The sequence below is a fragment of the Rhipicephalus microplus genome, chromosome 8 (assembly GCF_043290135.1).
Source record: "Rhipicephalus microplus isolate Deutch F79 chromosome 8, USDA_Rmic, whole genome shotgun sequence".
Lineage (NCBI taxonomy): Eukaryota > Metazoa > Arthropoda > Arachnida > Ixodida > Ixodidae > Rhipicephalus > Rhipicephalus microplus.
In genome coordinates, this window is record NC_134707.1 from 138,489,554 (window position 1) to 138,509,556 (window position 20,003).

The following is a 20,003-nucleotide window of genomic DNA, read 5'->3' on the forward strand; positions in this document are numbered from 1 at the left end:
TGGAGTTTCTAGTTGCGGAGTTTCTAGTTGTGGAGTTTCTACTTGTGGAGTTTCTAGTTGTGGAGTTTTGAGTTGCGGAGCTTCTGGTTGCGGAGTTTCAGGTTGTGGAGTTTCTAGTGGTGGAGTTGGTAGTTGTGGAGTATCTTGTTGTGGAGTTTCAAGTTGAGGAGTTTCTAGTTGTTGAGTTTCTCGTTGCTGAGTTTCTAGTCGCGAAGTCTCAAATTGTGGAGTTTCTAGCTGTGGATTTTGAAGTTGTAGAGTTTCTAGTTGCGGAGTTTCCAGATGTGGGGTTTCTTGTTGTGGAATTTGTAGTTGTGGAGTATCTAGTTGTGGTGTTTCAAGTTGTGGAGTTTCTAGCTGTGGAGTTTCTAGTTGTGGAGTTTCTTGTGTCAGGGTTTCTAGTTGCGGAGTTTTCTAGTTGTGGAGATTCTAGTGGCGGAGTTTCAAGTTGTGAAGTTTCTAGTTTCGGAGTTTCTAGTTGCAGAGATTCTAGTGGTGGAGTTTCTAGTTGTGGAGTCTCTAGTTGTGGAGTTTCTAGCTGTGGAGTTTCTAGTGGTTGAGTTTTCAGTTGACGAGTTTCTATTTGCGAAGTCTCAACTTGTGGAGTTTCTAGCTGTAAAGTTTCTAGTTGCAGAGTTTCTAGTTGCGAAGTTTCCAGTTGTGGAGTTTCCAGTTGTGGAAATTCAATCTGTGTAGTTTATAGTTGTGGAGTCTCAATTTTGGAGTTCCTAGTTGTGGAGTCTCTAGTTGTCGAGTTTCGAGTGTTGGAGTGTCTATTTGTGGAGTTTCTAGTTGTGAAGTTTCTAGTTGTGGAGTATCTAGTTGGAGTTTTTAGATTTCGAGCTTCTAGTTGTAGATTTTCTATTTGCAGAGTTCCTCGTTGTTGGGTTTCTAGTTGTGGAAATTCTAGCTGTGGAGTTTCTACTTATGGAATCTTTAGTCGAGGAGTTTCTAGTTGTGTAGTTTCTATCTGAGGAGTTTCCAAATGCAAAGTCTCTAGTTGTGCAGTCTCTAGTTGTGGAGTTTCTAGTTGTGGAGTTTCTTGTTGGGGAGTTTCTAGTTGTGAAGTTTCTAGTTGTGGATTTTCTAGTTGTGGAGATTCTAGTGGCGGAGTTTCAAGTTGTGAAGTTTGTAGTTGCGGAGTTACTAGCTGTGGAGTTTCCAGGTGCGGAGTCTCTAGTTTTGCAGTCTATAGTTGTTGAGTTGCTAGTTGTGAAGTTTATAGTTGTGGGGTTTCTAGCTGTGGAGTGTCTAGTTGCGGGGTTTGTAGTTGCAGAGTTTCTAGTTTCGGAGTTTCTAGTTGCAGAGATTCTAGTGGTGGAGTTTCTAGTTGTGGAGTCTCTAGTTGTGGAGTTTCTAGCTGTGGAGTTTCTAGTGGTTGAGTTTTCAGTTGACGAGTTTCTATTTGCGAAGTCTCAAGTTGTGGAGTTTCTAGCTGTAAAGTTTCTAGTTGCAGAGTTTCTAGTTGCGAAGTTTCCAGTTGTGGAGTTTCCAGTTGTGGAAATTCAATCTGTGTAGTTTATAGTTGTGGAGTCTCAATTTTGGAGTTCCTAGTTGTGGAGTCTCTAGTTGTCGAGTTTCGAGTTGTGGAGTGTCTATTTGTGGAGTTTCTAGTTGTGAAGTTTCTAGTTGTGGAGTATCTAGTTGGAGTTTTTAGATTTCGAGCTTCTAGTTGTAGATTTTCTATTTGCAGAGTTCCTCGTTGTTGGGTTTCTAGTTGTGGAAATTCTAGCTGTGGAGTTTCTACTTATGGAATCTCTAGTCGAGGAGTTTCTAGTTGTGTAGTTTCTATCTGAGGAGTTTCCAAATGCAAAGTCTCTAGTTGTGCAGTCTCTAGTTGTGGAGTTTCTAGTTGTGGAGTTTCTTGTTGGGGAGTTTCTAGTTGTGAAGTTTCTAGTTGTGGATTTTCTAGTTGCGGATTTTCTAGTTGCGGAGTTTCCAGTTGGGGAGTTTCTACTTGAGTTTATTGTTGTGGATTTTCTAGTTGCAGAGTTTCGATTTGCAGAGATTCAAGTTGTGGAGTTTCTAGTTGGAGTTTTTAGTTTTCGAGTTTCTAGTTGTAGATTTTCTATTTGCAGAGTTCCTAGTTGTGGAGTTTCTAGTTGTGGGGTTTCTAGTTGTGGAAATTCTAGCTGTGGAGTTTCTACTTATGAAATCTCTAGTTGTGGAGTTTCTAGTTGTGGAGTTTCTAGTTGTGGAGTTTCTTGTTGGGGAGTTTCTAGTTGCGGAGTTTCTAGTTGCGGAGTTTCTAGTTGGGGAGTTTCTACTTGGGTTTATAGTTGTGGAATTTCTAGTTGCAGAGTTTCGAGTTGCGGAGTTTCAAGTTGTGGAGTTTCTAGTTGCGGAGTTTCTAGTTGCGGAGTCTCTAGTTGTGCAGCCTCTAGTTGTTGAGTTTCTAGTTGTGAAGTTTATAGTTGAGGGGTTTCTAGCTGTGGAGTTTCTAGTTGCGGAGTTTCTATTTGCAGAGTTTCTAGTTGCGGAGTTTTTAGCTGCAGAGTTTCTAGTTGTGGAGTTTCTAGTTGTGGAGTTTCTAGTTGTGGAGTTTTAGTTGTGGCGTTTCCAGTTGAGGAATTTATAGGTGTGGAGTTTGTAGTTGTTGAGTTTCTAGTTGTCGGGTTTCTAGTTGCAGAATTTCTAGTTGTGGAGTGTCTAGTTGTGGAGCTTTTAGTTGAAGAGTCTCTAGTTGTTGAGTCTCTAGCTGTGGAAATTCTGGTTGTGGAGTTTCTAGTTGAAGAGTTTGTTGTTGCGGAGTTTCTAGATGGTGTTTTTCTAGTTGTAGAGTTTCTGGCTGTGGAGTTTAGAGGTGCGGAGTTTCTGGTTGTGGAGTTTCTAGTTGTGAGGTTTGTAGTTGTGGAGTTTCTAGTGGTAGAGTTTCTAGTTGTGGGGTTTCTAGTTGTGGAGTTTCTAGTTGTGGAGTTTTAGTTGTGGCGTTTCCAGTTGAGGAATTTATAGGTGTGGAGTTTGTAGTTGTTGAGTTTCTGGTTGTCGGGTTTCTAGTTGCAGAATTTCTAGTTGTGGAGTGTCTAGTTGTGGAGCTTTTAGTTGAAGAGTCTCTAGTTGTTGAGTCTCTAGCTGTTGAAATTCTAGTTGTTGAGTTTCTAGTTGAATAGTTTGTTGTTGCGGAGTTTCTAGATGGTGTTTTTCTAGTTGTAGAGTTTCTGGCTGTGGAGTTTCCAGTTGCGGAGTTTCTAGTTGTGCAGTTTCTAGTTGTGAGGTTTGTAGTTGTGGAGTTTCTAGTGGTAGAGTTTCTAGTTGTGGAATCTCTAGTTGTGGAGTTTGTAGTTGTGGAGTATCTAGTTGTGGTGTTTCAAGTTGTGGAGTTTCTAGCTGTGGAGTTTCTAGTTGCGGAGTTTCTAGTGGCAGAGTTTCTAGCTGCGGAGTTTTCTAGTTGTGGAGATTCTATTGGCGGAGTTTCAAGTTGTGGAGTTTCTAGTTGTGGGGTTTCTAGCTGTGTAGTTTCTAGTTGCGGAGTTTCTAGTTGCAGAGTTTCTAGTTGTTGAGTTTCTAGCTGTGGAGTTTCTAGTCGCGGAGTTTCTAGTTGCGGAGTTTCTAGTCGCGGAGTTTCTGGTTGCAGAGTTTCTAGTGGCGGAGTTTCTAGATGCAGAGTTTCTAGTTGTGGAGTTTCTAGTGTTGGAGTTTTAGTTGTGGAGTTTCAAGTTGTGAAATTTCAAGTTGTGGAATTTATAGGTGTCGAGTTTCTAGTTGTTGAGTGTCTAGTTGTGGAGTTTCTAGTTGCGGAGTTTCTAGTTGTGGAGTTTCTAGTTGTGGAGTTTTGAGTTGCGGAGTTTCTAGTTGCGGAGTTTCAGGTTGTGGAGTTTCTAGTGGTGGAGTTGGTAGTTGTGGAGTATCTTGTTGTGGAGTTTCAAGTTGAGGAGTTTTTAGTTGCGGATTTCGAAGTTGTAGAGTTCCTAGTTGTGGAGTTTCTAGTGGTGGAGTTTCTAGTTGTTGAGTTTCTAGTTGCTGAGTTTCTAGTCGCGAAGTCTCAAATTGTGGAGTTTCTAGCTGTGGATTTTGAAGTTGTAGAGTTCCTAGTTGCGGAGTGTCTAGATGGAAGTTTCTAGTTGTTGAGTTTCTAGTTGACGAGTTTCTATTTGCGAAGTCTCAAGTTGTGGAGTTTCTAGCTGTGGAGTTTCTAGTTGCGGAGTTTGTAGCTGCGGAGTTTCTAGTTGCAGAGTTTCTAGTTGTGGAGATTCTAGTGTCCGAGTTTCTTGTTGCGAAGTCTCAAATTGTGGAGTTTCTAGTTGTGGAGTTTCTAGTTGTGGAATTTGTAGTTGTGGAGTATCGTGTTGTGGTGTTTCAAGTTGTGGAGTTTCTAGCTGTGGAGGTTCTAGTTGTGGAGTTTCTAGTTGCAGAGTTTGTAGTTGCGGAGTTTTCTAGTTGTGGAGATTCTAGTGGCGGAGTTTCAAGTTTTGGAGTTTCTAGTTGCGGAGTTACTAGCTGTGGAGTTTGTAGTGGCGGAGTCTCTAGTTGTGCAGTCTCTAGTTGTTGAGTTGCTAGTTGTGAAGTATATAGTTGTGGGGTTTCTAGCTGTGGAGTTTATAGTTGCGGAGTTTCTAGTTGCAAAGTTTCTAGTTGCGGAATTTCTAGTTGCAGAGATTCTAGTTGGGGAGTTTCTAGTTGGGGAGTTTCTAGTTGCGGAGTTTCTAGTTGTGGAGTTTCTAGTTGCGGAATTTGTAGTTGTGGAGTATCTAGTTTTGGTGTTTCAAGTTGTGGAGTCTGTAGTTGTGGAGTATCTATATGTTGGGTTTCAAGTTGTGGAGTTTCTAGCTGTGGAGTTTCTAGTGGTTGAGTTTACAGTTGACGAGTTTCTATTTGCGAAGTCTCAAGTTGTGGTGTTTCTAGCTGTAAAGTTTCTAGTTGCAGAATTTCTAGTTGCGAAGTTTCCAGTTGTGGAGTTTCCAGTTGTGGAAATTCAATCTGTGTAGTTTCTAGTTGTGGAGTCTCAATTTTGGAGTTCCTAGTTGTGGAGTCTCTAGTTGTCGCGTTTCTAGTTGTGGAGTGTCTATTTTTGGAGTTTCTAGTTGTGAAGTTTCTAGTTGTGGAGTTTCTAGTTGGAGTTTTTAGTTTTCGAGCTTCTAGTTGTAGATTTTCTATTTGCAGAGTTCCTCGTTGTTGGGTTGCTAGTTGTGGAAATTCTAGCTGTGGAGTTTCTACTTATGGAATCTCTAGTCGAGGAGTTTCTAGTTGTGTAGTTTCTATCTGAGGAGTTTCTAAATGCAAAGTCTCTAGTTGTGCAGTCTCTAGTTGTGGAGTTTCTAGTTGTGGAGTTTCTTGTTGGGGAGTTTCTAGTTTTGAAGTTTCTAGTTGTGGATTTTCTAGTTGCGGAGTTTCTAGTTGCGGAGTTTCCAGTTGGGGAGTTTCTACTTGAGTTTATATTTGTGGAGTTTCTAGTTGTGGAGTTTGTTGTTGCAGAGTTTCGATTTGCAGAGTTTCAAGTTGTGGAGTTTCTAGTTGGAGTTTTTAGTTTTCGAGTTCCTAGTTGTAGATTTTCTATTTGCAGAGTTCCTAGTTGTGGAGTTTCTAATTGTGGGGTTTCTAGTTGTGGAAATTCTAGCTGTGGAGTTTCTACTTATGAAATCTCTAGTTGTGGAGTTTCTAGTTGTGGAGTTTCTAGTTGTGGAGTTTCTAGTGGCGGAGTTTCTAGTTGCGGAGTTTCCAGTTGGGGAGTTTCTACTTGGGTTTATTGTTGTGGAATTTCTAGTTGCAGAGTTTCGAGTTGCGGAGTTTCAAGTTGTGGAGTTTCTAGTTGCGGAGTTTCTAGTTGCGGAGTTTCTAGCTTCGGAGTTTCTAGTTGCGGAGTCTCTAGTTGTGCAGTCTCTAGTTGTTCAGTTTCTAGTTGTGAAGTTTATAGTTGAGGGGTTTCTAGCTGTGGAGTTTCTAGTTGCGGAGTTTCTATTTGCAGAGTTTCTAGTTGCGGAGTTTTTAGCTGCAGAGTTTCTAGTTGTGGAGTTTCTAGTTGTGGAGTTTCTAGTTGTGGAGTTTTAGTTGTGGCGTTTCCAGTTGAGGAATTTATAGGTGTGGAGTTTGTAAATGTTGAGTTTCTAGTTGTCGGGTTTCTAGTTGCAGAATTTCTAGTTGTGGAGTGTCTAGTTGTGGAGCTTTTAGTTGAAGAGTCTCTAGTTATTGAGTCTCTAGCTGTGAAAATTCTAGTTGTGGAGTTTCTAGTTGAAGAGTTTGTTGTTGCGGAGTTTCTAGATGGTGTTTTTCTAGTTGTAGAGTTTCTGGCTGTGGAGTTTAGAGGTGCGGAGTTTCTAGTTGTCGAGTTTCTAGTTGTGAGGTTTGTAGTTGTGGAGTTTCTAGTGGTAGAGTTTCTAGTTGTGGAATCTCTAGTTGTGGAGTTTCTAGTTGTGGAGTATCTAAATGCGAACTCTCAAGTTGTGGAGTTTCTACTTATGAAATCTCTAGTTGTGGAGTTTCTAGTTGTGGAGTTTCTAGTTGTGGAGTTTCTTGTTGGGGAGTTTCTAGTTGCGGAGTTTCTAGTTGCGGAGTTTCCAGTTGGGGAGTTTCTACTTGGGTTTATAGTTGTGGAAATTCTAGTTGCAGAGTTTCGAGTTGCGGAGTTTCAAGTTGTGGAGTTTCTAGTTGCGGAGTTTCTAGTTGCGGAGTCTCTAGTTGTGCAGTCTCTAGTTGTTGAGTTTCTAGTTGTGAAGTTTATAGTTGAGGGGTTTCTAGCTGTGGAGTTTCTAGTTGCGGAGTTTCTATTTGCAGAGTTTCTAGTTGCGGAGTTTTTAGCTGCAGAGTTTCTAGTTGTGGAGTTTTAGTTGTGCGTTTCCAGTTGAGGAATTCATAGGTGTGGAGTTTGTAGTTGTTGAGTTTCTAGTTATCGGGTTTCTAGTTGCAGAATTTCTAGTGGTGGAGTGTCTAGTTGTGGAGCTTTTATTTGAAGAGTCTCTAGTTGTTGAGTCTCTAGCTGTGGAAATTCTAGTTGTGGAGTTTCTAGTTGAAGAGTTTGTTGTTGCGGAGTTTCTAGATTGTGTTTTTCTAGTTGTAGAGTTTCTGGCTGTGGAGTTTCCAGTTGCGGAGTTTCTAGTTGTGGAGTTTCTAGTTGTGAGGTTTGTAGTTGTGGAGTTTCTAGTGGTAGAGTTTCTAGTTGTGGAATCACTAGTTGTGGAGTTTCTAGTTGTGGAGTATCTAAATGCGAACTCTCAAGTTGTGGAGTTTCTAGTTGTGGAGTTTCTAGCTGTGGAGTTTCTAGTTGTTGAGTTTCTAGTTGACGAGTTTCTATTTGCGAAGTCTCAAGTGTTGGAGTTTCTAGCTGTGGAGTTTCTAGTTGCGGAGTTTGTAGTTGCGGAGTTTGTAGTTGCAGAGCTTCTAGTTGTGGAGATTCTATTTGCCGAGTTTCTTGTTGCGAAGTCTCAAGTTGTGGAGTTTCTAGCTGTGGAGTTTCTAGTTGCGGAGTTTCTAGTTGTGGAGTTTCTAGTTGTGGAGTTTCTAGTTGTGGAATTTGTAGTTGTGGAGTATCTAGTTGTGGTGTTTCAAGTTGTGGAGTTTCTAGCTGTGGAGTTTCTAGTTGCGGAGTTTCTAGTGGCAGAGTTTCTAGCTGCGGAGTTTTCTAGTTGCGGAGATTCTAGTGGCGGAGTTTCAAGTTGTGGAGTTTCTAGTTGCGGAGTTACTAGCTATGGAGTTTCTAGTTGCGGAGTCTCTAGTTGTGCAGTCTCTAGTTGTTGAGTTGCTAGTTGTCAAGTTTCTAGTTGTGGGGTTTCTAGCTGTGTAGTATCTAGTTGCGGAGTTTCTAGTTGCAGAGTTTCTAGTTGCGGAGTTTCTAGTTGCAGAGATTCTAGTTGTGGAGTTTCTAGTTGGGGAGTTTCTAGTTGTTGAGTTTCTAGCTGTGGAGTTTCTAGTCGCGGAGTTTCTGGTTGCAGAGTTTCTAGTTGCGGAGTTTCTAGATGCTGAGTTTCTAGTTGTGGAGTTTCTAGTTGTGGAATTTTAGTTGTGGAGTTTCAAGTTGTGGAATTTCAAGTTGTGGAATTTATAGGTGTCGAGTTTCTAGTTGTTGAGTGTCTAGTTGTGGAGTTTCTAGTTGTAGAGTTCCTAGCTGTGGAGTTTCTAGTGGTGGAGTTTCTAGTTGTTGAGTTTCTAGTTGCTGAGTTTCTAGTCGCGAAGTCTCAAATTGTGGAGTTTCTAGCTCTGGATTTTGAAGTTGTAGAGTTCCTAGTTGCGGAGTGTCTAGATGGAAGTTTCTAGTTGTTGAGTTTCTAGTTGACGAGTTTCTATTTGCGAAGTCTCAAGTTGTGGAGTTTCTAGCTGTTGAGTTTCTAGTTGCGGAGTTTCTAGTTGTGGAGTTTCTAGTTGTGGAGTTTCTAGTTGTGGAATTTGTAGTTGTGGAGTATCTAGTTGTGGTGTTTCAAGTTGTGGAGTTTCTAGCTGTGGAGTTTGTAGTTGCGGAGTTTCTAGTGGCAGAGGTTCTAGCTGCGGAGTTTTCTAGTTGCGGAGATTCTAGTGGCGGAGTTTCAAGTTGTGGAGTTTCTAGTTGCGGAGTTACTAGCTATGGAGTTTCTAGTTGCGGAGTCTCTAGTTGTTGAGTTGCTAGTTGTGAAGTTTCTAGTTGTGAAGTTTCTAGTTGTGGGGTTTCTAGCTGTGTAGTTTCTAGTTGCGGAGTTTCTAGTTGCAGAGTTTCTAGTTGTGGAGTTTCTAGTTGCAGAGATTCTAGTTGTGGAGTTTCTTGTTGGGGAGTTTCTAGTTGTTGAGTTTCTAGCTGTGGAGTTTCTAGTCGCGGAGTTTCTGGTTGCAGAGTTTCTAGTTTCGGAGTTTCTAGATGCTGAGTTTCTAGTTGTGGAGTTTCTAGTTGTGGAGTTTTAGTTGTGGAGTTTCAAGTTGTGGAATTTCAAGTTGTGGAATTTATAGGTGTCGAGTTTCTAGTTGTTGAGTGTCTAGTTGTGGAGTTTCTAGTTGTAGAGTTCCTAGTTGTGGAGTTTCTAGTGGTGGAGTTTCTAGTTGTTGAGTTTCTAGTTGCTGAGTTTCTAGTCGCGAAGTCTCAAATTGTGGAGTTTCTAGCTCTGGATTTTGAAGTTGTAGAGTTCCTAGTTGCGGAGTGTCTAGATGGAAGTTTCTAGTTGTTGAGTTTCTAGTTGACGAGTTTCTATTTGCGAAGTCTCAAGTTGTGGAGTTTCTAGCTGTGGAGTTTCTAGTTTAGGAGTTTGTAGCTGCGGAGTTTCTAGTTGCAGAGCTTCTAGTTGTTGAGATTCTAGTGTCCGAGTTTCTAGTTGCGAAGTCTCAAGTTGTGGAGTTTCTAGCTGTGGAGTTTCTAGTTGTGGAGTTTCTATTTGTGGAATTTGTAGTTGTGGAGTATCGTGTTGTGGTGTTTCAAGTTGTGGAGTTTCTAGCTGTGGAGTTTCTAGTTGTGGAGTTTCTAGTTGCAGATTTTCTAGTTTCGGAGTTTTCTAGTTGTGGAGTTTCTAGTTGCAGAGTTTCTTGTTGCGGAGTTTTCTAGTTGGGGAGATTCTAGTTGCGGAGTTTCTAGTTGTGGAGTTTCTAGTTGCGGAATTTGTAGTTGTGGAGTATCTAGTTGTGGTGTTTCAAGTTGTGGAGTCTGTAGTTGTGAAGTATCTATATGTTGGGTTTCAAGTTGTGGAGTTTCTAGCTGTGGAGTTTCTAGCTGTGGAGTTTCTAGTGGTTGAGTTTCCAGTTGACGAGTTTCTATTTGCGAAGTCTCAAGTTGTGGAGTTTCTAGCTGTAAAGTTTCTAGTTGCAGAGTTTCTAGTTGCGGAGTTTTCAGTTGTGGAGTTTCTAGTTGTGGAATTTTAATCTGTGTAGTTTCTAGTTGTGAAGTCTCAATTTTGAAGTTGCTAGTTGTGGAGTTCCTAGTTGTGGAGTTTCTAGTTGTGGAGTGTCTATTTGTGGAGTTTCTAGTTGTGAAGTTTCTAGTTGTAGAGTTTCTAGTTGGAGTTTTTAGTTTTTGAGTTTCTAGTTGTAGATTTTCTATTTGCAGAGTTCCTAGTTGTGGAGTTTCTAGTTGTGGGGTTTCTAGTTGTGGAACTTGTAGTTGTGGAGTATCTAGTTGTGGTGTTTCAAGTTATGGAGTTTCTAGCTGTGGAGTTTTTAGTTCTGGAGTTTCTAGTGGCAGAGTTTCTAGTTGCGGAGTTTTCTAGTTGTTGAGATTCTAGTGGCGGAGTTTCAAGTTGTGGAGTTTCTAGTTGCGGAGTCTCTAGTTGTGCAGTCTATAGTTGTTGAGTTGATAGTTGCAGAGTTTCTAGTTGCGGAGTTTCTAGTTGCAGAGTTTCTAGTTGTGGAGTTTATAGTTGGAGAGTTTCGAGTTGCAGAGTTTCTAGGTGTGGAGTTTCTAGTTGTGGAGTTTTAGTTGTGAAGTTTCAAGTTGTGGAATTTATAGGTGTGGAGTTTCTAGTTGTTGAGTGTCTAGTTGTGGAGTTTCAAGCTGTGGAGTTTCTAGTGGTTGAGTTTCCAGTTGACGAGTTTATATTCGCGAAGTCTCAAGTGTTGGAGTTTCTAGCTGTAAAGTTTCTAGTTGCGGAGTTTCTAGTTGCGGAGTTTCCAGATGTGGGGTTTCTCGTTGTGGAATTTGTAGTTGTGGAGTATCTAGTTGTGGTGTTTCAAGTTGTGGAGTTTCTAGCTGTGGAGTTTCTAGTTGTGGAGTTTCTTGTGTCAGGGTTTCTAGTTGCGGAGTTTTCTAGTTGTGGAGATTCTAGTGGCGGAGTTTCAAGTTGTGAAGTTTCTAGTTTCGGAGTTTCTAGTTGCAGAGATTCTAGTGGTGGAGTTTCTAGTTGTGGAGTCTCTAGTTGTGGAGTTTCTAGCTGTGGAGTTTCTAGTGGTTGAGTTTTCAGTTGACGAGTTTCTATTTGCGAAGTCTCAACTTGTGGAGTTTCTAGCTGTAAAGTTTCTAGTTGCAGAGTTTCTAGTTGCGAAGTTTCCAGTTGTGGAGTTTCCAGTTGTGGAAATTCAATCTGTGTAGTTTATAGTTGTGGAGTCTCAATTTTGGAGTTCCTAGTTGTGGAGTCTCTAGTTGTCGAGTTTCGAGTTGTGGAGTGTCTATTTGTGGAGTTTCTAGTTGTGAAGTTTCTAGTTGTGGAGTATCTAGTTGGAGTTTTTAGATTTCGAGCTTCTAGTTGTAGATTTTCTATTTGCAGAGTTCCTCGTTGTTGGGTTTCTAGTTGTGGAAATTCTAGCTGTGGAGTTTCTACTTATGGAATCTTTAGTCGAGGAGTTTCTAGTTGTGTAGTTTCTATCTGAGGAGTTTCCAAATGCAAAGTCTCTAGTTGTGCAGTCTCTAGTTGTGGAGTTTCTAGTTGTGGAGTTTCTTGTTGGGGAGTTTCTAGTTGTGAAGTTTCTAGTTGTGGATTTTCTAGTTGCGGATTTTCTAGTTGCGGAGTTTCCAGTTGGGGAGTTTCTACTTGAGTTTATTGTTGTGGATTTTCTAGTTGCAGAGTTTCGATTTGCAGAGATTCAAGTTGTGGAGTTTCTAGTTGGAGTTTTTAGTTTTCGAGTTTCTAGTTGTAGATTTTCTATTTGCAGAGTTCCTAGTTGTGGAGTTTCTAGTTGTGGGGTTTCTAGTTGTGGAAATTCTAGCTGTGGAGTTTCTACTTATGAAATCTCTAGTTGTGGAGTTTCTATTTGTGGAGTTTCTAGTTGTGGAGTTTCTTGTTGGGGAGTTTCTAGTTGCGGAGTTTCTAGTTGCGGAGTTTCTAGTTGGGGAGTTTCTACTTGGGTTTATAGTTGTGGAATTTCTAGTTGCAGAGTTTCGAGTTGCGGAGTTTCAAGTTGTGGAGTTTCTAGTTGCGGAGTTTCTAGTTGCGGAGTCTCTAGTTGTGCAGCCTCTAGTTGTTGAGTTTCTAGTTGTGAAGTTTATAGTTGAGGGGTTTTTAGCTGTGGAGTTTCTAGTTGCGGAGTTTCTATTTGCAGAGTTTCTAGTTGTGGAGTTTCTAGTTGTGGAGTTTTAGTTGTGGCGTTTCCAGTTGAGGAATTTATAGGTGTGGAGTTTGTAGTTGTTGAGTTTCTAGTTGTCGGGTTTCTAGTTGCAGAATTTCTAGTTGTGGAGTGTCTAGTTGTGGAGCTTTTAGTTGAAGAGTCTCTAGTTGTTGAGTCTCTAGCTGTGGAAATTCTTGTTGTGGAGTTTCTAGTTGAAGAGTTTGTTGTTGCGGAGTTTCTAGATGGTGTTTTTCTAATCAAGGTGGACGATTGGGCGAGTTGGTGATTCATGATCGACGTATGTAACTGCGCGGTAGTAAACACGGACGACTACAAACTCCACGGTGTGGAGTTTGTAGTTGTTGAGTTGTCCTTGTATCTTCTTGTCGTCCGTGTTTACTACCGCGCAGTTACATACGTCGGTGTTTTTCTAGTTGTAGAGTTTCTGGCTGTGGAGTTTAGAGGTGCGGAGTTTCTGGTTGTGGAGTTTCTAGTTGTGAGGTTTGTAGTTGTGGAGTTTCTAGTGGTAGAGTTTCTAGTTGTGGGGTTTCTTGTTGTGGAGTTTCTAGTTGTGGAGTTTTAGTTGTGGCGTTTCCAGTTGAGGAATTTATAGGTGTGGAGTTTGTAGTTGTTGAGTTTCTGGTTGTCGGGTTTCTAGTTGCAGAATTTCTAGTTGTGGAGTGTCTAGTTGTGGAGCTTTTAGTTGAAGAGTCTCTAGTTGTTGAGTCTCTAGCTGTTGAAATTCTAGTTGTGGAGTTTCTAGTTGAATAGTTTGTTGTTGCGGAGTTTCTAGATGGTGTTTTTCTAGTTGTAGAGTTTCTGGATGTGGAGTTTCCAGTTGCGGAGTTTCTAGTTGTGCAGTTTCTAGTTGTGAGGTTTGTAGTTGTGGAGTTTCTAGTGGTAGAGTTTCTAGTTGTGGGGTTTCTAGTTGTGGAGTTTCTAGTTGTGGAGTTTTAGTTGTGGCGTTTCCAGTTGAGGAATTTATAGGTGTGGAGTTTGTAGTTGTTGAGTTTCTGGTTGTCGGGTTTCTAGTTGCAGAATTTCTAGTTGGGGAGTGTCTAGTTGTGGAGCTTTTAGTTGAAGAGTCTCTAGTTGTTGAGTCTCTAGCTGTTGAAATTCTAGTTGTGCAGTTTCTAGTTGAATAGTTTGTTGTTGCGGAGTTTCTAGATGGTGTTTTTCTAGTTGTAGAGTTTCTGGCTGTGGAGTTTCCAGTTGCGGAGTTTCTAGTTGTGCAGTTTCTAGTTGTGAGGTTTGTAGTTGTGGAGTTTCTAGTGGTAGAGTTTCTAGTTGTGGAATCTCTAGTTGTGGAGTTTGTAGTTGTGGAGTATCTAGTTGTGGTGTTTCAAGTTGTGGAGTTTCTAGCTGTGGAGTTTCTAGTTGCGGAGTTTCTAGTGGCAGAGTTTCTAGCTGCGGAGTTTTCTAGTTGTGGAGATTCTATTGGCGGAGTTTCAAGTTGTGGAGTTTCTAGTTGTGGGGTTTCTAGCTGTGTAGTTTCTAGTTGCGGAGTTTCTAGTTGCAGAGTTTCTAGTTGCGGAGTTTCTAGTTGCAGAGATTCTAGTTGTGGAGTTTCTAGTTGGGGAGTTTCTAGTTGTTGAGTTTCTAGCTGTGGAGTTTCTAGTCGCGGAGTTTCTAGTTGCGGAGTTTCTAGATGCAGAGTTTCTAGTTGTGGAGTTTCTGGTGTTGGAGTTTTAGTTGTGGAGTTTCAAGTTGTGAAATTTCAAGTTGTGGAATTTATAGGTGTCGAGTTTCTAGTTGTTGAGTGTCTAGTTGTGGAGTTTCTAGTTGCGGAGTTTCTAGTTGTGGAGTTTCTAGTTGTGGAGTTTTGAGTTGCGGAGTTTCTGGTTGCGGAGTTTCAGGTTGTGGAGTTTCTAGTGGTGGAGTTGGTAGTTGTGGAGTATCTTGTTGTGGAGTTTCAAGTTGAGGAGTTTTTAGTTGCGGATTTCGAAGTTGTAGAGTTCCTAGTTGTGGAGTTTCTAGTGGTGGAGTTTCTAGTTGTTGAGTTTCTAGTTGCTGAGTTTCTAGTCGCGAAGTCTCAAATTGTGGAGTTTCTAGCTGTGGATTTTGAAGTTGTAGAGTTCCTAGTTGCGGAGTGTCTAGATGGAAGTTTCTAGTTGTTGAGTTTCTAGTTGACGAGTTTCTATTTGCGAAGTCTTAAGTTGTGGAGTTTCTAGCTGTGGAGTTTCTAGTTGCGGAGTTTGTAGCTGCGGAGTTTCTAGTTGCAGAGTTTCTAGTTGTGGAGATTCTAGTGTCCGAGTTTCTTGTTGCGAAGTCTCAAATTGTGGAGTTTCTAGTTGTGGAGTTTCTAGTTGTGGAATTTGTAGTTGTGGAGTATCGTGTTGTGCAGTCTCTAGTTGTTGAGTTGCTAGTTGTGAAGTATATAGTTGTGGGGTTTCTAGCTGTGGAGTTTATAGTTGCGGAGTTTCTAGTTGCAAAGTTTCTAGTTGCGGAATTTCTAGTTGCAGAGATTCTAGTTGGGGAGTTTCTAGTTGGGGAGTTTCTAGTTGCGGAGTTTCTAGTTGTGGAGTTTCTAGTTGCGGAATTTGTAGTTGTGGAGTATCTAGTTTTGTTGTTTCAAGTTGTGGAGTCTGTAGTTGTGGAGTATCTATATGTTGGGTTTCAAGTTGTGGAGTTTCTAGCTGTGGAGTTTCTAGTGGTTGAGTTTACAGTTGACGAGTTTCTATTTGCGAAGTCTCAAGTTGTGGAGTTTCTAGCTGTAAAGTTTCTAGTTGCAGAATTTCTAGTTGCGAAGTTTCCAGTTGTGGAGTTTCCAGTTGTGGAAATTCAATCTGTGTAGTTTCTAGTTGTGGAGTCTCAATTTTTTAGTTCCTAGTTGTGGAGTCTCTAGTTGTCGCGTTTCTAGTTGTGGAGTGTCTATTTTTGGAGTTTCTAGTTGTGAAGTTTCTAGTTGTGGAGTTTCTAGTTGGAGTTTTTAGTTTTCTAGCTTCTAGTTGTAGATTTTCTATTTGCAGAGTTCCTCGTTGTTGGGTTGCTAGTTGTGAAAATTCTAGCTGTGGAGTTTCTACTTATGGAATCTCTAGTCGAGGAGTTTCTATTTGTGTAGTTTCTATCTGAGGAGTTTTTAAATGCAAAGTCTCTAGTTGTGCAGTCTCTAGTTGTGGAGTTTCTAGTTGTGGAGTTTCTTGTTGGGTGGTTTCTAGTTGTGAAGTTTCTAGTTGTGGATTTTCTAGTTGCGGAGTTTCTAGTTGCGGAGTTTCCAGTTGGGGAGTCTCTACTTGAGTTTATAGTTGTGGATTTTCTAGTTGCAGAGTTTCGATTTGCAGAGTTTCAAGTTGTGGAGTTTCTAGTTGGAGTTTTTAGTTTTCGAGTTTCTAGTTGTAGATTTTCTATTTGCAGAGTTCCTAGTTGTGGAGTTTCTAGTTGTGGGGTTTCTAGTTGTGGAGTTTCTTGTTGGGGAGTTCCTAGTTGCGGAGTTTCCAGTTGGGGAGTTTCTACTTGGGTTTATAGTTGTGGAATTTCTAGTTGCAGAGTTTCGAGTGGCGGAGTTTCAAGTTGTGGAGTTTCTAGTTGCGGAGTTTCTAGTTGCGGAGTTTCTAGCTGCGGAGTTTCTAGTTGCGGAGTCTCTAGTTGTGCAGTCTCTAGTTGTTGAGTTTTTAGTTGTGAAGTTTATAGTTGAGGGGTTTCTAGCTGTGGAGTTTCTAGTTGCGGAGTTTCTATTTGCAGAGTTTCTAGTTGCGGAGTTTTTAGCTGCAGAGTTTCTAGTTGTGGAGTTTCTAGTTGTGGAGTTTTAGTTGTGGCGTTTCCAGTTGAGGAATTTATAGGTGTGGAGTTTGTAGTTGTTGAGTTTCTGGTTGTCGGGTTTCTAGTTGCAGAATTTCTAGTTGTGGAGTGTCTAGTTGTGGAGCTTTTAGTTGAAGAGTCTCTAGTTGTTGAGTCTCTAGCTGTGGAAATTCTAGTTGTGGCGTTTCTAGTTGAAGAGTTTGTTGTTGCGGAGTTTCAAGATGGTGTTTTTCTAGTTGTAGAGTTTCTGGCTGTGGAGTTTCCAGTTGCGGAGTTTCTAGTTGTGGAGTTTCTAGTTCTGAGGTTTGTAGTTGTGGAGTTTCAAGTGATAGAGTTTCTAGTTGTGGAATCTCTAGTTGTGGAGTTTCTAGTTGTGGAGTATCTAAATGCGAACTCTAAAGTTGTGGAGTTTCTAGTTGTGGGGTTTCTAGCTGAGGAGTTTTTAGTTGTTGAGTTTCTAGTTGACGAGTTTCTATTTGCGAAGACTCAAGTGTTGGAGTTTCTAGCTGTGGAGTTTCTAGTTGCGGAGTTTGTAGTTGCGGAGTTACTAGTTGCAGAGTTTCTAGTTGTGGAGATTCTATTTGCCGAGTTTCTTGTTGCGAAGTCTCAAGTTTTGGAGTTTCAAGCTGTGGAGTTTCTAGTTGCGGAGTTTCTAGTTGTGGAGTTTCTAGTTTTGGAGTTTCTAGTTGTGGAATTTGTAGTTGTGGAGTATCTAGTTGTGGTGTTTCAAGTTGTGGAGTTTCTAGCTGTTGAGTTTCTAGTTGCGGAGTTTCTGGTGGCAGAGTTTCTAGCTGCGGAGTTTTCTAGTTGTGGAGATTCTAGTGGCGGAGTTTCAAGTTGTGGAGTTTTTAGTTGTGGGGTTTCTAGCTGTGTAGTTTCTAGTTGCGGAGTTTCTAGTTGCAGAGTTTCTAGCTGTGGAGTTTCTAGTCGCGGAGTTTCTAGTTGCGGAGTTTCTAGTCGCGGAGTTTCTGGTTGCAGAGTTTCTAGTTGCGGAGTTTCTAGATGCAGAGTTTCTAGTTGTGGAGTTTCTAGTTGTGGAGTTTTAGTTGTGGAGTTTAAAGTTGTGGAATTTCAAGTTGTGGAATTTATAGGTGTCGAGTTTCTAGTTGTTGAGTGTCTAGTTGTGGAGTTTCTAGTTGCGGAGTTTCTAGTTGTGGAGTTTCTACTTGTGGAGTTTCTAGTTGTGGAGTTTTGAGTTGCGGAGCTTCTGGTTGCGGAGTTTCAGGTTGTGGAGTTTCTAGTGGTGGAGTTGGTAGTTGTGGAGTATCTTGTTGTGGAGTTTCAAGTTGAGGAGTTTCTAGTTGTTGAGTTTCTCGTTGCTGAGTTTCTAGTCGCGAAGTCTCAAATTGTGGAGTTTCTAGCTGTGGATTTTGAAGTTGTAGAGTTCCTAGTTGCGGAGTGTCTAGATGGAAGTTTCTAGTTGTTGATTTTCTTGTTGACGAGTTTCTTTTTGCGAAGTCTCAAGTTGTGGAGTTTCTAGCTGTGGAGTTTCTAGTTGCGGAGTTTGTAGCTGCGGAGTTTCTAGTTGCAGAGTTTCTAGTTGTGGAGATTCTAGTGTCCGAGTTTCTTGTTGCGAAGTCTCAAGTTGTGGAGTTTCTAGCTGTGGAGTTTCTAGTTGCGGAGTTTCTAGTTGCGGAGTTTCTAGTTGCGGAGTTTCTAGTTGTGGAGTTTCTAGTTGTAGAATTTGTAGTTGTGGAGTATCGTATTGTGGTGTTTCAAGTTGTGGAGGTTCTAGCTGTGGAGTTTCTAGTTGTGGAGTTTCTAGTTGCAGAGTTTCTAGTTGCGGAGTTTTCTAGTTGTGGAGATTCTAGTGGCGGAGTTTCAAGTTGTGGGGTTTCTAGTTGCGGAGTTACTAGCTGTGGAGTTTGTAGTGGCGGAGTCTCTAGTTGTGCAGTCTCTAGTTGTTGAGTTGGTAGTTGTGAAGTATATAGTTGTGGGGTTTCTAGCTGTGGAGTTTCTAGTTGCGGAGTTTCTAGTTGCAAAGTTTCTAGTTGCGGAATTTCTAGTTGCAGAGATTCCAGTTGGGGAGTTTCTAGTTGGGGAGTTTCTAGTTGCGGAGTTTCTAGTTGTGGAGTTTCTAGTTGCGGAATTCGTAGTTGTGGAGTATCTAGTTTTGGTGTTTCAAGTTGTGGAGTCTGTAGTTGTGGAGTATCTATATGTTGGGTTTCAAGTTGTGGAGTTTCTAGCTGTGGAGTTTCTAGTGGTTGAGTTTACAGTTGACGAGTTTCTATTTGCGAAGTCTCAAGTTGTGGAGTTTCTAGCAGTAAAGTTTCTAGTTGCAGAGTTTCTAGTTGCGAAGTTTCCAGTTGTGGAGTTTCCAGTTGTGGAAATTCAATCTGTGTAGTTTCTAGTTGTGGAGTCTCAATTTTGGAGTTCCTAGTTGTGGAGTCTCTAGTTGTCGAGTTTATAGTTGTGGAGTGTCTATTTGTGGAGTTTCTAGTTGTGAAGTTTCTAGTTTTGGAGTTTCTAGTTGGAGTTTTTAGTTTTCGAGCTTCTAGTTGTAGATTTTCTATTTGCAGAGTTCCTCGTTGTTGGGTTTCTAGTTGTGGAAATTCTAGCTGTGGAGTTTCTACGTATGGAATCTCTAGTCGAGGAGTTTCCAGTTGTGTAGTTTCTATCTGAGGAGTTTCTAAATGCAAAGTCTCTAGTTGTGCAGTCTCTAGTTGTGGAGTTCTAGTTGTGGAGTTTCTTGTTGGGGAGTTTCTAGTTTTGAAGTTTCTAGTTGTGGATTTTCTAGTTGCGGAGTTTCTAGTTGCGGAGTTTCCAGTTGGGGAGTTTCTACTTGAGTTTATAGTTGTGGAGTTTCTAGTTGTGGAGTTTGTTGTTGCAGAGTTTCGATTTGCAGAGTTTCAAGTTGCGGAGTTTCTAGTTGGAGTTTTTAGTTTTCGAGTTCCTAGTTGTAGATTTTCTATTTGCAGAGTTCCTAGTTGTGGAGTTTCTAGTTGTGGGGTTTCTAGTTGTGGAAATTCTAGCTGTGGAGTTTCTACTTATGAAATCTCTAGTTGTGGAGTTTCTAGTTGTGGAGTTTCTAGTTATGGAGTTTCTAGTTGCGGAGTTTCTAGTTGCGGAGTTTCCAGTTGGGGAGTTTCTACTTGGGTTTATAGTTGTGGAATTTCGAGTTGCAGAGTTTCGAGTTGCGGAGTTTCAAATTGTGGAGTTTCTAGTTGCGGAGTTTCTAGTTGCGGAGTTTCTAGCTGCGGAGTTTCTAGTTGCGGAGTCTCTAGTTGTGCAGTCTCTAGTTGTTGAGTTTCTAGTTGTGAAGTTTATAGTTGAGGGGTTTCTAGCTGTGGAGTTTCTAGTTGCGGAGTTTCTATTTGCATAGTTTCTAGTTGCGGAGTTTTTAGCTGCAGAGTTTCTAGTTGTGGAGTTTCTAGTTGTGGAGTTTTAGTTGTGGCGTTTCCAGTTGAGGAATTTATAGGTGTGGAGTTTGTAGTTGTTGAGTTTCTAGTTGTCGGGTTTCTAGTTGCAGAATTTCTAGTTGTGGAGTGTCTAGTTGTGGAGCTTTTAGTTGAAGAGTCTCTAGTTGTTGAGTCTCTAGCTGTGAAAATTCTAGTTGTGGAGTTTCTAGTTGAAGAGTTTGTTGTTGCGGAGTTTCTAGATGGTGTTTTTCTAGTTGTAGGGTTTCTGGCTGTGGAGTTTAGAGGTGCGGAGTTTCTAGTTGTCGAGTTTCTAGTTGTGAGGTTTGTAGTTGTGGAGTTTCTAGTGGTAGAGTTTCTAGTTGTGGAATCTCTAGTTGTGGAGTTTCTAGTTGTGGAGTATCTAAATGCGAACTCTCAAGTTGTGGAGTTTCTAGTTGTGGAGTTTCTAGCTGTGGAGTTTTTAGTTGTTGAGTTTCTAGTTGACGAGTTTCTATTTGCGAAGTCTCAAGTGTTGGAGTTTCTAGCTGTGGAGTTTCTAGTTGCGGAGTTTGTAGTTGCGGAGTTTCTAGTTGCAGAGTTTCTAGTTGTGGAGATTCTATTTGCCGAGTTTCTTGTTGCGAAATCTCAAGTTGTGGAGTTTCTAGCTGTGGAGTTTCTAGTTGCGGAGTTTCTAGTGGCAGAGTTTCTAGCTGCGGAGTTTTCTAGTTGTGGGGTTTCTAGCTGTGTAGTTTCTAGTTGCGGAGTTTCTAGTTGCAGAGTTTCTAGTTGCGGAGTTTCTAGTTGCAGAGATTCTAGTTGTGGAGTTTCTAGTTGGGGAGTTTCTAGTTGTTGAGTTTCTAGCTGTGGAGTTTCTAGTCGCGGAGTTTCTAGTTGCGGAGTTTCTAGTCGCGGAGTTTCTGGTTGCAGAGTTTCTAGTTGCGGAGTTTCTAGATGCAGAGTTTCTAGTTGTGGAGTTTCTAGTTGTGGAGTTTTAGTTGTGGAGTTTCAAGTTGTGGATATTCAAGTTGTGGAATTTATAGGTGTCGAGTTTCTAGTTGTTGAGTGTCT